The 14,126-nt window shown below is 35.2% G+C and overlaps 1 pseudogene; it reads left to right on the top strand.

Annotated features, from left to right (window-relative positions):
* The first annotated feature begins 1,998 nt into the window (after window positions 1–1,998).
* Window positions 1,999–2,104, top strand: LOC145243064 (U2 spliceosomal RNA; annotated as a pseudogene).
* Window positions 2,105–14,126: the final 12,022 nt, after the last annotated feature.

Genomic DNA, 14,126 nt, shown 5'->3' with positions numbered 1-14,126 from the left:
ATGGGTTAAAATTCAACGATTTGACCTTTGACAACTCTGCCAAGCTCTTCCGCTAATTTTGGGGCTAAACACTTCAAATTTTAGATATATGTTCCTTGGACAGGGATCTAACTTTCTATCTTGATTTGAGCTTAAAACGATAAATGTTAAGGGGTAATAATAATGGTGAAAGTTTAAAAAAAACCGCTTTGCTCTCTACCAAATTACTCAGATAATTTCTGGTCTAAACATTCGAAATTTTACATAAAGAGTATTCAGAGATAGGGCAAGCTTTTTAATGGGTTTGGGTAAAAAAATTTGAGCTACCAATATAGAAATGTATGTACTTATGTATGTTTGCGTGTCTGCCTAAAGCTTTCGGATTTTCACAAGATCAGTATCATTTTGAAGATCGACCTTTAAAACAACAAATATCGAAAAATTGGCTAAAGACATTAATTGCTTCGCCTTCAACCGGCCACTGTTCTACAGGGAGGGGGTCGCTTTTTTCGCCGATATTGTCGAAAGTCATCCACCCTTTTCCATTATCTAGCCTTAATTTAAACCTACGTCACTTCCGGTTTGGCGGTGGTCATAACAGCAAAGACGTACGTTTTTCCCCATTCTTTTCCTCCTTCGATATACTGGACACAATGCTAGTATATATATATATATATATATATATATATATATATATATATATTCTGTCTATGCATTTATGATCTAAATGTTCCCTCTTTTGTAGGTATTGACGGTGTGAGATTTTAAAGAAGCAGCCCGTCTTAGGCATTCGTCCGAAGTAGAGTCTTGTCATTGAATCCCTCTATGCAGAAAAATAATGAAGCAATCAGCATTTACCAGAGCCCGTTGAACGTTTACACAGCCGAAGAAGTTGATGTCAACACTAGTTATGAGATGAGTTCGTTGATTTCAGTGTGGCGGTAGAGATGTAAGTGAAAAAGCACCCTCCAGATGCTCGTGTCCAGCCACCATCTAATCGCTGACAAAAAGGCATTAAGAATGGTAGTTACTATGCAAAATTATAAATTCTGGAGCGCAAAAGGTCACTCGTTTTAATGTCGCCACTTCCGTCTTTGTAGCTTTTCAACATATTTTTACATAAAAAGTAGGATGCATTACTTTTTGGAAGGACCCTGATAAACAAAACTTCTATGACTAAATTATTTCCTGGAACGGGTTGAACGAAATACCGCGGAATTGCTTCTCAATTAAATAAAACGTTGTCATTTTTTAAAGTCTAATGCGAACAAATTTCTGTTGAGCTTAATCTGATTCTGACACACGAACAGCGACGCGCGTATGCAAATGCCGACCCGTGTGCGACTTGACGTTGTGGTATGGAAAAAGGAAAAGAGTATAAAAAGTTTTATTCGGGAAAGTACCTGGAAAGAAATGTCGTTAAAAAAAAAAAAAAAAAAAAAAAGAGTCGATGTTTAATTTGTCCTATGATCTTTGCGACGTACTCTGCTACCACATATTCGGTCCCGGATGTGTACATGTTAACACATCAGTAAACGTGTGTACTACGTTAGTTTATATTATCATGAATTTTTTTAGTCGCGTGCAAGCGACTCTATAAGTCACTCCGTCGGTTGATCGGTCGGTCTGTCCGTACCACTTTTGTCCTTGGCCTTTTTGGTAAAGATCAAAGGTCTGTTGTTAATACATGCTGTTCTTAGCTTTTTAAGCTTTCCTTGGCCTTTTGGCCAAGATCAAAGTTTAGCATCTGTTCCGGCAGATACTACAAGCAAAGACCATATATGGGGGCAGCCCTACATATAAGACCTTGGTCAATGTAGGGGCAACCCTTCATACCAATTGTCATTATCCAGCTCACCGACTCCCGAGGGAGTTGGTCCCCATTTCCCCTGCACTCCTCACATTAAACATCGGCTTTGTGCCTAATTTGCTCGGTGGGGAGTAAATAAATGCCAATCCCACATATAGGTCAATATAGGGGCCTTGTGCCTAATTTGCTCGGTGGGGGGGCAAATGAATACCCTTTTCTTGGCCTTTTGACCAAGATCAAAGTGTAGTATCTGTTCTTACTATATGCTGTACTTATGTTTGTAACATTGTGATATTAAGTGGGGGATCACTTTTCGTTATTAATTTAATGTAAAATGATCACCCACTTTACAACCAGTCAGTCTCAAAGCCATTGAAGTCGTTCTCCAGATCATTCCAGTTGTTGAAGGATTCCAGTTATTTTTTAAGCATTCAAGTCATTCTTAAGTTCATTAAAGTAATTCTAAGTCATTTACTTTATATTTATTTAAGTCCCATTAATTTAGGTCCATTTTTCGGTCATTTTAGTTGATCTTTAAGAATTTCATGTCAATCCTACATTCACGCATTCGTTCATTCATTCCACGAGAGCACGAGACTAATGGCTATCGGCCTTGTTATGTTTGCATGTGGTTTTGTATGTTTAACAAAATAAAAACTACCCGAAGTCTAAAAGTTACTTCTCAAAATAACGCAAAAAATAAAATGACAAAAACTTAAGGTTTGATTGTCACGACGATGCTTTCTCAGTGCAACAACGCTACACATTTTACTAAAAACCAGCGAGGAGGGCCGCCCGGCCTTGTTCGGTCGTAAAATACGCTTAAATATATTTTAATTCATCCAGATTTCGTATATATTATAGAAATGTTGGTTGGTTTTGTTTTACGACATATCAACCCTTTTCAGGTTATTTAATGCCGAATGCAGTGATTTTGAAGAAAAATGTAATAGAATATATATTTTTTTCAAGTTGGTTTCTATTTAACCAATAGTTGAGACCCTAACAAGTACTACCACTCCAGGTTAGAGCGGATCTGGGAGCAATGGCAATTGAAGGGTGGCTCCATACTCCCCAAAGCCCGCAAGCTGGGGCCTCATCTCACGGATATAGTTTAAGGTCATATCCAGGACCCTTATAGAGTTGTGATTTCAAAAGTAAAAAAAAAGTATTTGGGTACCATCAACTAGAATCGAAACCTAAAACAAAACTTTAGCATTCAAAGCTGGTGACGTTACAACTGCATTAACTTGACACGCATATAAACTGATTAAAAATAAACTATGGTGAATGTACAAAATGTATAACGAGTTTTTTCATTTTTGACCCATATTTGACCCTTTAAAAACTATTTTAACCGACTGAAGACCCCCCCCCCAAAAAAAAACGGCCCATAAAAAATCAATCATTTGAGGGCCCCTAGCGCCACTCTGTGACTTTTAGTTTCGGAGGAGATAGAGTTTGAATATATGTTCTTATAAGATGCAACGAACTAAATATTATGGTATCCGTTTGATGAAAGATTAAGGATAAACAGTGGTTTATAGGATTACTATTTAATGTAAAAGTTAACAAATCTAACCCTATTTAACCATCCGTTTTGTATAAAACTACGTTACAAAACTTGCACCATCATTACCGATCATTACCATGTTGTGTCACCACTCACCTTACACTCATTAACACTTATCCACGAGTGGCTTCGATAAATAGTGACCTTTAGTAAAAAAAGTGGTGAAGAAGATGTGGGGAGTAATTGATTTATTAATTTGAAAACGAAGAAGTTGATGGATACCCAAAGTGTATCCATGGAAACGGATATTTTTGCTATTCATAATTCGTCCGCCGGACGTAATGCACAGGGTGAAGCCGTATGCTAAAGGAGATAATTTATTTGTCAATTCACTCATGGCGAGATTAGATTGATTGCATATTAAAACCAGCAAGCGTCCCACTTCTCTACTGGTATGGCGTCCGATACGTTTACTCGCATTATCTCGCTTGCCGCTATAATCTTACGACAGAAAAACGAAGAAAACCATTTTCAAAATTAATATCTTGTATTATTTAAACTAGCGAAGCTAATATAAATTAGTGTCTGTTTCCGTTTTGAAAAGGAGGTTTTTCTTCATAATATCACGACAGAAGGGTAAAAGAAACAATTTAGGAACTTGATATTTTAATTTATTCAAACTAGCACAACTAACTTAAATTAGTGGTTGTTTAACTTTGAAAAAGAGGGTTGGCTCTAAAATTTACAGAATATAGCACCGTTCATACGATTCTGCTTCGATATATTACGTTCGTAAATGTTTATTTAATTTTAGATTTTTGCTTTTGTCTACTTTGTCATGTATCAAACGGTGTTTTCCACGAACCCCCATTCTGCACTAGTTATTAGCCTCTCCATTTTTAACGAGGTTCAAAAACTAGTCTTCAATCGAATAGATCTGCCAGTATTAGCCAAGCTCAAACACTTGTGTCATCACCACAATGTATCATCCAACCTCTTCACTGTTAATGTCACGAAACGCTGAAAAACCTACTTTTCTTCTTCGCATCTAGATTTTGGAATTTCCTCTCTGTTTCTTGCTTCCCTGGCTATTAAAATACATGAGTTTAAATGTAATGCAAACAGACATCTTGTAAATTAACTCGCCACATAGTCCCCCATAGACACGATCTCAATTAGTAACCCTTCACGTCCAAGTTGCAATACGCCTTGTTTGGGGGGTATAAAAGACTAAAAAAATGTCATCGCCTTCTAAATTTAACGTCTTATACAACACACACAATGCTTGAATCAAACTACAACATCATTCTCCAACTTAGACTGATCAAAGAGAATAGATAACAAAATATATACATTTTTGGAAGATTCGTGCTTACTTTTCTCCCCATGAGGGTAAAGTAAGGCACAAAGTTGTTTTGGGTGTAGAGGTATTCGGCTCTCAAAAATGAGCAAATCTAACAAAAATTAAACCACGAATTACCAAGAATGATTCCTTTCTCTGACCTAGGGCAGAACAATTTTTCCCTTAGGCCCCAGCGCGAAATCGAGGGAGTAGTTCTTTGCGATTAAAGTTAAGACTGTCAGCTCGTTTATATTTTCGAACAGGATGACGGCGACAAGCAAAATGTGTTCCTTTCTGATTAATAATTATCTTCTTAAATGACATAAAAAGACTTTCTTTCCCAATGTTAAACATGGCTTTTTTGTCTACTTGACCATGTTTAAATACGAGGGTCATTTCAAAAGTAAAGCCTCATATATATTTTAATTCAAGACATTGAAGAGCTACGAAGATGGGAGTGGAACCATTGAAACGTGCAAACATTTGTGTTCCAGCATTTGTTTTTCTATACAATCACTACAATCTCAACGATGAACGGTGATTGCACATGAGCGTCTGGAACACATTTTATCATACAAGGACATTTGCAAAAGTAAAACCTCCTATTTTTTAACTTTAAAAAGTTGAAAATCTAGGAGACGGGAATGGTATCTTAAAAACGAGCCTTTGTGTTCAAGAATTTATGTTTCTACATAGTCACCAGCATTCTCTCATGGTCTTCTTTGCGAAGAATTCAAGGACGCATCTCTGTAGCTTACTCTCGTCAATGATAGGGGTTAGTTACCGTCAATACCTGCAACAGAGAGATGAAAGTGTCAAGTCGTGAATGCATACGTTCAATCATCATCACAACGCAATTTGTAATCCCTGCTGTTCAATTCAAACGAAAAAATAGGAGACATTCATTTTGGAACACCCCTCACAGAAAACTAAATTGAAAATGTAAACCGAAAATAAAAAAGAACAGACAATCATATTTATAATCGTTTCTGCTCTATATTTTTACAAATTATGAATAAATATGAAAGTTAAATTTAATTATTACTTTAAATTAATAATTGAACCAAATTGTCATAAAACCATAACTAATGTCTATTGTGACAATATTGTCTTTTTTTTTATTAATCAGACTATTGTAGTTGTTCACAACATCCTGGACAAAGTCATTTCGAGCTTTGTTTATATATAAATTTTCGAAGTAAGGGACCTACGATTTTAAGATGCATTTGAAAAATACTGGAGGTTATATAAAGACAAAGATGAGACCAGCAGTTATAAGCAGTCTTCATCAATTCGCTGTTTTAACACCGCGTTTTAATACAACTTCATATTCCAGTAGCTTCTTTCCAAAACCCTCAGGTTTGTGAACTCCCATCCTGCTGACTGTTTTCCTCCGGCATATAACCTTGGCCTTTTCAGAACTAAGCTCAATAGGCATCTACTGTCTTTTCAATAATCATACTTTGTTCTTGTTAGCTCTTTATATCGAGTGGATTCATGCCATGTCCGATGTGTTTTTCATAAAAAAATACAAAGAGTAGAAAGTATCAATTCTCATTTTAAAAATTCGGAAACTTAAGATATCTTAAAGTTATCGGTGTGCATAAAATTATGCAATTTGTACAAATTAAAAGAGAAGGTAAAAGTTATTACGATATATTTTAGTTTAAAATAGTTCGGTGACGAGTTACTAAATTCTGTGTTAAAAGCAAAAATCGTTTATGTAGTGTTCGTCAAAATCGTCAAAGTTCTCGACTATTTGACAACGAATAAATAACAATTTCTTCTCATACTTTTCTTATTGACTACAAAAATATGTTATTTACTATTAAATTTTATTAGAATTTGGAACCGATTTTTTTTTTAAAACAAAATGTGAATGCAATTTTCTACCGAAACAATAGCAAAATCTCGCTACGAAGCGAGCGAACAACAGAAGATATTGTTGTTTGAAAGAAACAGCTTACAGTTTGGAAGAAACAGCTTATGGTTTACTCCACTAAATTCATTGTGTTCTGCCTATATGCACGTATATTAACAGGATAAACTCTAGAATGATGTAGGTTCTAACCACGCATTCGTTTTGTAGAGGTTATATTTGGCAAGTCGAATAGTGCTGAATCCGACAACAGAACACTCCAGGAGATCAATTATGAAAGCTACAAATCTCCTCCGCACTCTATATACAGTAATAGGGGAACAAGTATAAAGAAAAGTAATGAAAATAAACAAATGAAACAAGACGAAATTAAATGCAAATAAATCACAAATTAAACATAAACAAATAAAACGAAAATAAATAACAAATGAAAAGCAAATGAACAACACATTTTCAAAACAACCAATATCTAAAGATAGCCAATTACATGATTATGTACTCTGAAACATGTATAAAATTAAATTCTTAAGCTTAAGGGGGTCTTAAGAATAGTTTAAAACTTCGTGAACGTTGCATAACTGATGTCTAGTGTTCATACTATGTTACCTGCCATTCCTTTGAAACACTCCAAAACAGACTAAAATTGAAGAAATATATTAAACGATACTTATTCATTTCTTAAAAATCATCACAAATCAGAGGCATCTAAATTCCCAGGAAAGGCCTCCGCAATCTTTTCACATTTTGCATTTAAGTAACTGAAAATAAACATAGCTCACATTACACGCACTTACTTGCAGAAACGCTGTTTCACGATTCATCATAACGGGTCAATTAGTTTATGAATAAATCCTATCTATAGAACATAGACATATACCTTAGTTTGCATACATGCACCCCTTATGACGTTTCTGAATTTTTAGATGAAGATTGGTTATTCGTATTATTTGGATTCATAGGAATACTATTCTCATCTTGAGTGATTTTAACAACATTTGGAAAGGACTCATGGTGCAGTGGTTAGAGAACTTGGGGAAAAAAATCAATTATAAAAGTGATATTCTCCTATGTAGGCGACTGAAAAATACAATTTTTTAAACGACATCCAACGATATCTAACACGATAGGCACATGTGGGAAACATCAACAAAAACGGGTCGATATGTCGTCGGCTATAACTGTCTGGCATGGGTCGCTTCTTCATTCTGTCGTTACAGGCATCGTCTCATCGTCGACATAAATGGTATGCTGAAATCGAACACTTGTACAAAAATAGCGAACAAATGCATTTTTATAAAAATATATAATTTATTTAAGATTTAACAACCAGGTGCATATTTAGTCGACCCATTACGTGCACACCAAACTACTGTCCTCCGCACATAGGGGGCGAGATCCAACTGTTTTAAAGCAATACAATCATATTTCAATTCTCTCTTCATTGAAAAAGAGAGAAAGGGAGTGAAAGAAAAAAAAAGTGAGAGAGAGGGGTGCGTTTAACGCAAGGTTATATTTTTTTCAACTTCAGATATCCGCGTATAAGTGACCTTTCTCGAATTATTCTGACACCAATGAAGTTTCATAACATGTCATTCAAACCCAACCGACATGCTCTAACCTTCCCTAACCCACAAAACACCTGCATGAAACGTTTTTAACTTCAAAGTTAGGCACAAGGTTAGAAGCTAGATGTATGGGTTATTAATGTAGAAGCCCCCAGCTCCCTTAAAAGGGGCTACGTCATTGTGCCACAGTAGATCGATGAATGCAAATAATACAAATGCACTCTTTAATAGTAAAAAAAACAAAAAAAACACTATTTACGTAAAGCAGCAAAGAGACTTTCTTCTCCTACAAAAATAGTTCATCAGTTCACGGTTTTAATTCTATAAATTGGATCGATAATTCGCCCATTAAAACTAAAACAGAAGATAATACTAAGAAACTTTCTTCCCAACCTATCTGTATGCAAATAATCTAAGAGTTTGCTGATGACAGCTTGAAATAGTTTTTCAACAGTTTCGCTATTATTTTTATTTCTCTCACTGGCCATGTACAAAAATATTAGCATGTTAGTGCGATAAATAATGTCGATCTTTTACTTTTAGTGGCTAAACAACATAATACCGACTGTACACAAAGTAAGTGTCTCGGACAGTTGCTGCGTCGACTCCGTTCCTTTCGTTGTTAGACGTCATGGAATCAGAACGTCATAAATGATCTCATATGCTCTTTTATTTCTTTCTCTCTTTATTTCACTTTCTTACACCATGGGTTGATTGATATGTTGTGACGTCATCAACTGTGCACATTAATTTCCATCCCTCTTTCAATGGAAGGCGCCATACTAAAGCGACGCTGTATAGTTATTCCACCTTTGTTTTAATCAATAGTGCCAAAAAGTATCATTGGTACTCGGAACCAAAGAAAAATGCAAACAAACAATCAAAATTCTACTTGTTTTTTTAATTCTTTAAACAATACTATTTTTTAACATTTTATCTCTACTTATACATAAAACAAATTTTGTATGTGTGTGAGAGTGTTCCCTATGGACTTTGAAACGGCTGAACCATTTTTTAATTTCACACAAAATGCTATTCATGTGTCTGGGAGTGTTCTTAGGTTTTGTATTGGAATGTTTCCGATAAGTATCGATAATCAGTACTCGAAATCATTCGATTAATGAAGGAAAAATCCGATTTTGACCAAAGTTAAGACCATTTTATAGCCTAACATCTCAACTACATTTGGGAAATTTTATCATCGTTTAAGCAGAAGAGCACGGTGTATAAACTCAACAGCAGGTTCTTTGGCTATATAGGGGCATGTTCGAAATATAGGTTCTTGTTTAGAGGACAATTGAACTATGATATTTGGCTTTTGCATTTAAAACTTTAATTCAAGCCATTATATGAAAATAATTTTATTAAATCCATAGCAAGTTCTCTATGATGCAGTGTGGACTAGAATTGTATTGTGGAGTAACTCGCTGCATATAAGGCTTCCTCCAGGTGCACTGCGATGTGCCGCTGACTAAAGTACTAGTGTTAATTCTATAAAATTATTTTTTATACAACGGCTTAAATTAAAGTTCAAAATGCAAAAGTCAAGAACCATGATTATTCTGCTCAACATTTATTTCAAACGCGCCCATGTTTTATCACAAAACCTACTGTTAATTTTATACGTCAAACCATTCTACTTGTGCGGTGATAAAACTGTTAAATAAAATTGTGATTTAGATGGTAGGCTGTATGAGGATGTTAATCTTGGCCAAAATCGGACTATTCTTTCTTTAGGCATTTTTTTCGATATCGATTTTCGATACTTATCAGATGCAGTCCGATACCAATGTTAACCATAAAAACACTCCCAGACATTTAAAGTACATCTGTGTGAAATTTCAAAATAATCGGCACAGCCGTTTTAGAGTTAATAGGGAACGTTCTCACACTCGTTTACACACCCAAATACAAAGTGCCTTTTATGTATAAGTAGAAACTCAGATTAAGCTTCCACATTTTTTGCTAATAAATTAAATTCCATAGCACAAACTAACAAAAGAATAACGATTCGTTTACACTAGAGAAGTCTATTTAGATTATTCGAATTACTGTCCTCACAATGTTTAATCGATGTACCCTCCGGCCTTCTTCAGATGCATCTTGTTGAACCCAATAACCTTTATGTCAGAACTCTGGAATCTATATGGTGTGGACCCATGGCTCAACGGATAATAAAATATAATAAATTCTAAATAACAGTAACATGGTTGAAACCTCAATTATCAGGGGGCGATACTTATAATACGATTATGAATTATTTAAAACTTCTACTTGGGCATGGTTGAGGAAACTAGTGCAAGCTAGATTAAATAAAATGTCCCTTCGAAATTCTGTGCAGGTTCCCAAGATCGACATAAAGATTGCATCGTTCGATAAGACCTGCATAAAGAAGGTCGAAGGTTACATCCACCAAAAAGTTGTAAGACAATCTTACAATTTGCCAATCTTCATCTCAAAAGTTTCCGAATGACTTCTATCAAATCATGGTTGACGAAAAACGCGCAAGCTGTGTCTAGGGTAATTTAATAAAGGTTTCCGTTCGAAATTCCGTGAAGATTCCCAAGATAGGCATAGAGATTTCGACGTTCGATAAGACGTACTTGAAAAAGGTCGGAGGTTGCATCCACCTAAAGTAGTAACAATGATATCTAAGATAGAAACAGTTGTCCGAATATTATCATTATAACAATTTGTCAATTCTCATCTAAAAAAATGTGAAAGATAATTTGTTCCTTTAATAGACAACAAATGTAGGGTTGATATGCCATTTAGCATACAGGCCGGATAAAATACAAAACATGAGCAATATAGGCCCTTAATGACATTCTTTTTTAAATCTGTGATATAAAAAAGTAGATCATCGTCTTAAACTCCTGCTGATGGCTTTATAATGGGACGATTTGTTTTCGTTAAAGCAGCGATGTCCAGAAGATTAAAATTTGGAAGATGTCTCCTTCCATCGATTGTTTATGGAGGAGACAGACAAAACGTCTACCGAATCAAATTACTAACCAAACACAAAGAGATTAGTGCAAAGAGGAGCTCAAATTTAGCTACTAAAACATTTTTTTTTTTGTATCGGTCGAATTTGTCCTGGAAACTGGCCAACCTTTTCACACGCCTATAGTGGCCTATGGCGGCCTAAGCGGCGTTATTTACTTGAGCTGAATGTAAGGGAAAGGCAGTGCCGATCGATACGTGGTATCTTACGCCGGTGGTTAAGTGATTCAGAGCAGGCTGCCGGTTTTCGGTGGCGTGAGAGTGAGAGAGATCGATGTTGCCAGAAAGTCGATCTTCATTCTCGCCTGAATCGTTTTCACAGCGAAACAGACGATAATCTCCTGGAAGAATACCCCCTATCACCTCAAAAAAAAAAAAAAAAAAAAAAAAAAAAAAATGGTGACCAGAAAAGGTGACCAGAAAAGAACGATGACAAGAAAAAGAAACACATTTTATCAATAACATTGCTGGCTATTTTAGAAGCTTGTCAGTAGATTAAAGAAAATCTATTTATCTGCTTGCTTGTGAAAGTTTAATGTGACACAAAGTCCAACTTAATATTACGATGCGTCCATTACTGAAATCCACAAGGGAGTTTATGGCTTATGAGTCGTTCATTGAGCTCAAAAATCGAATAATAGATTAGAGAATAACTGCTGAACAAGTATATAGCATAATGTACACCAGTATCTCGAAACAATGTTTACAACGGAATTTTACACTTTAGGCTAAAATAAAAAGAAATTAAAAAATCATTTTGAGCCTAAAAATTAAAATTAGTACGATTTACAGGATATGACGGTACGTATGGAAAGTAAAATATGAGACGTGGCAAGAAAGAAAGCGAAACTTTTCTCTGACATACGAGCCGAAAAGTTTCAAGCGTATTTTGTGAAGTTCTATCTCCATAAACTTTAACTTGTGGATAAGCGTGCGTAATGCATAACTTTTCAGCGTTAAAAAAAAATTAAACAACAGAAAACATAAGGCCGTACGGCAAAAATTCTGTTGGTTATTTAATAGTAATCTACTTATATAAATAAAGGCAAGAAATAAACAGAGAAAGCGTTGGTACTATATCTTGACTTCTATTAATTTAATAGATATAAAAAGCGGTTATCAGAAGTTAAGAAATACAATACAATAATAATATAATTGATAATTAATAAACACCATAATAAAAATACAATTAATAACAATTAATACAATTATAATATAATAAAATTAATACAAAAACAGAACTTTAAAAAATACAATTAATAAAAATTTATACAAAAATATAAAAAAATAAAAATTAATACAATAATAAAACTACAATACAGTTAAAAATACTGGTACAATTAAATCAAGGCATTAAAAATGAAAATATCGAAAAAAAAAAGGTTATATTGTACGTATCCGTTATGGCACGAAATTCTCCGAAAACAAATTACATTTGATTTCATCAAGTAGTTTTTTTTTTTTTTTTTTTTTTTACAGCGAAAAAAAGGAAACGATTTGTTATGATACCAAGCAAAAGGTTCGATTTTTAGGAAGAAAAGCTAGTAATAAAGATGGGGAGGGAGTGTCGGCGCTTTACATAGAGTTATCTCCCGTGGAGTCTTCAACAAATTCCATAATGGCTGACTTCACGCGCTCTCATAAGAACGTGTTTTTCAGCTGTAAAAAAAAACCTACTCCATCAAATTAAATAAAATTTTTCGGAGATCTTCAGTCCAAAACAGATACGTACAACATAACCTTTTTTCGATATTTTCATTTTGGAATGTCTTGATCCACAAACACTTGATACAGCGGTATCTATTGTCAACGCATTTCTCCTGGACTTGGCGGGCTGAAAAAATCATATTCATAGTTCCTCTGCCAAACCTAAAGCCAATTTGTGACTCTGGAATAGAAGTAGGACAAACATCCTCCAGTAATCTGTTTAATAGAAGTCGTGCGAGAACTTTCCCAGCAGCTTCCAAAACCGTGAACCCACGGTAGTGGTCACAAACATTCTTCGATCTCTTTCCTTTAAACAGGGTCATCAAGACACCATCAACCCAATCCTGTGGACAGGAGCAACTTCCCAGATTTCCTCAACAAAACCAAGGATAGCATTAGCAATATTCACATCTCCAATCTTATAAAGGTCCACCAGAACACCATCCGAACCAGGTTCCTTGCTACCGCTGACTTGTGCGATAGCCAACTGCACCTCAATCAGACTAGGCAAACGATCCATTCTGAATATGATCACATTGTGGTAGGCTGTCAATTGCATCAGCGACTACTGCTGAGGGATTGTGAAACACATCAGTAAAGTCTTGCCATCTTTTCAACATATTTTCTGGATCCTTAATGACAACAGAAACATCTTTTGACATCGGGGGAGATATTAAAGACCTAGGAGGACCAAATACTTGGCGCATAAGTCCATAAAATTCCTTCGAATTCTTTGTGTCCAACGTCTTTTGGATCTGCTCAGTTATACAGGGGGACCAAAAATAACGGGCCCTACTCTAATTAGGCCCCGTTTCTTAATGTTTTGTTCGAATGAAATGAAACTTTTGTCATAACTAGTTTATTATATTCAAAACATCACATCAAAACACTCGGGTATTTTGCCTTCTACAGCATATGTTCTAGATGGCCTCCAGTTAGCTTTTGTTTTTTTTTGGTCACCCTTTATTCATCCACCATTGGTTTTTCATCTTTCTTAGCTCACGTTGCAATGTGGCTCTGACCTCTTTGTATTGTCGAAAATTAGCTGTATGATAAGAATGATGTTAACGAAGTAAAGATTCAGAAATTGTCTGTTTATTAATCAGAAACCGATTAATTTTAAGATTGTTGTCATCAAACCAGTCCTTGTTCTTATCCCTCTCGAAGCCAACAACTTCTGTGCCAACAGAATAAACCCGAGTCTTGAAATTTACTCATGTGCCCACAAATGCAAGATTATCAAGCTTTTCTGCCATACTCTTTTGAACTTCAGGTAACTTTAACTTGCCGACATAAATACGGCTAGGCACCTTAATGCCACTATGACG

Source organism: Euprymna scolopes, chromosome 2 (assembly GCF_053919585.1).
Source record: "Euprymna scolopes isolate OS-2025 chromosome 2, ASM5391958v1, whole genome shotgun sequence".
NCBI classification, from domain to species: Eukaryota; Metazoa; Mollusca; class Cephalopoda; order Sepiida; family Sepiolidae; genus Euprymna; species Euprymna scolopes.
This window is presented reverse-complemented; position numbering and strand designations above follow the sequence as displayed.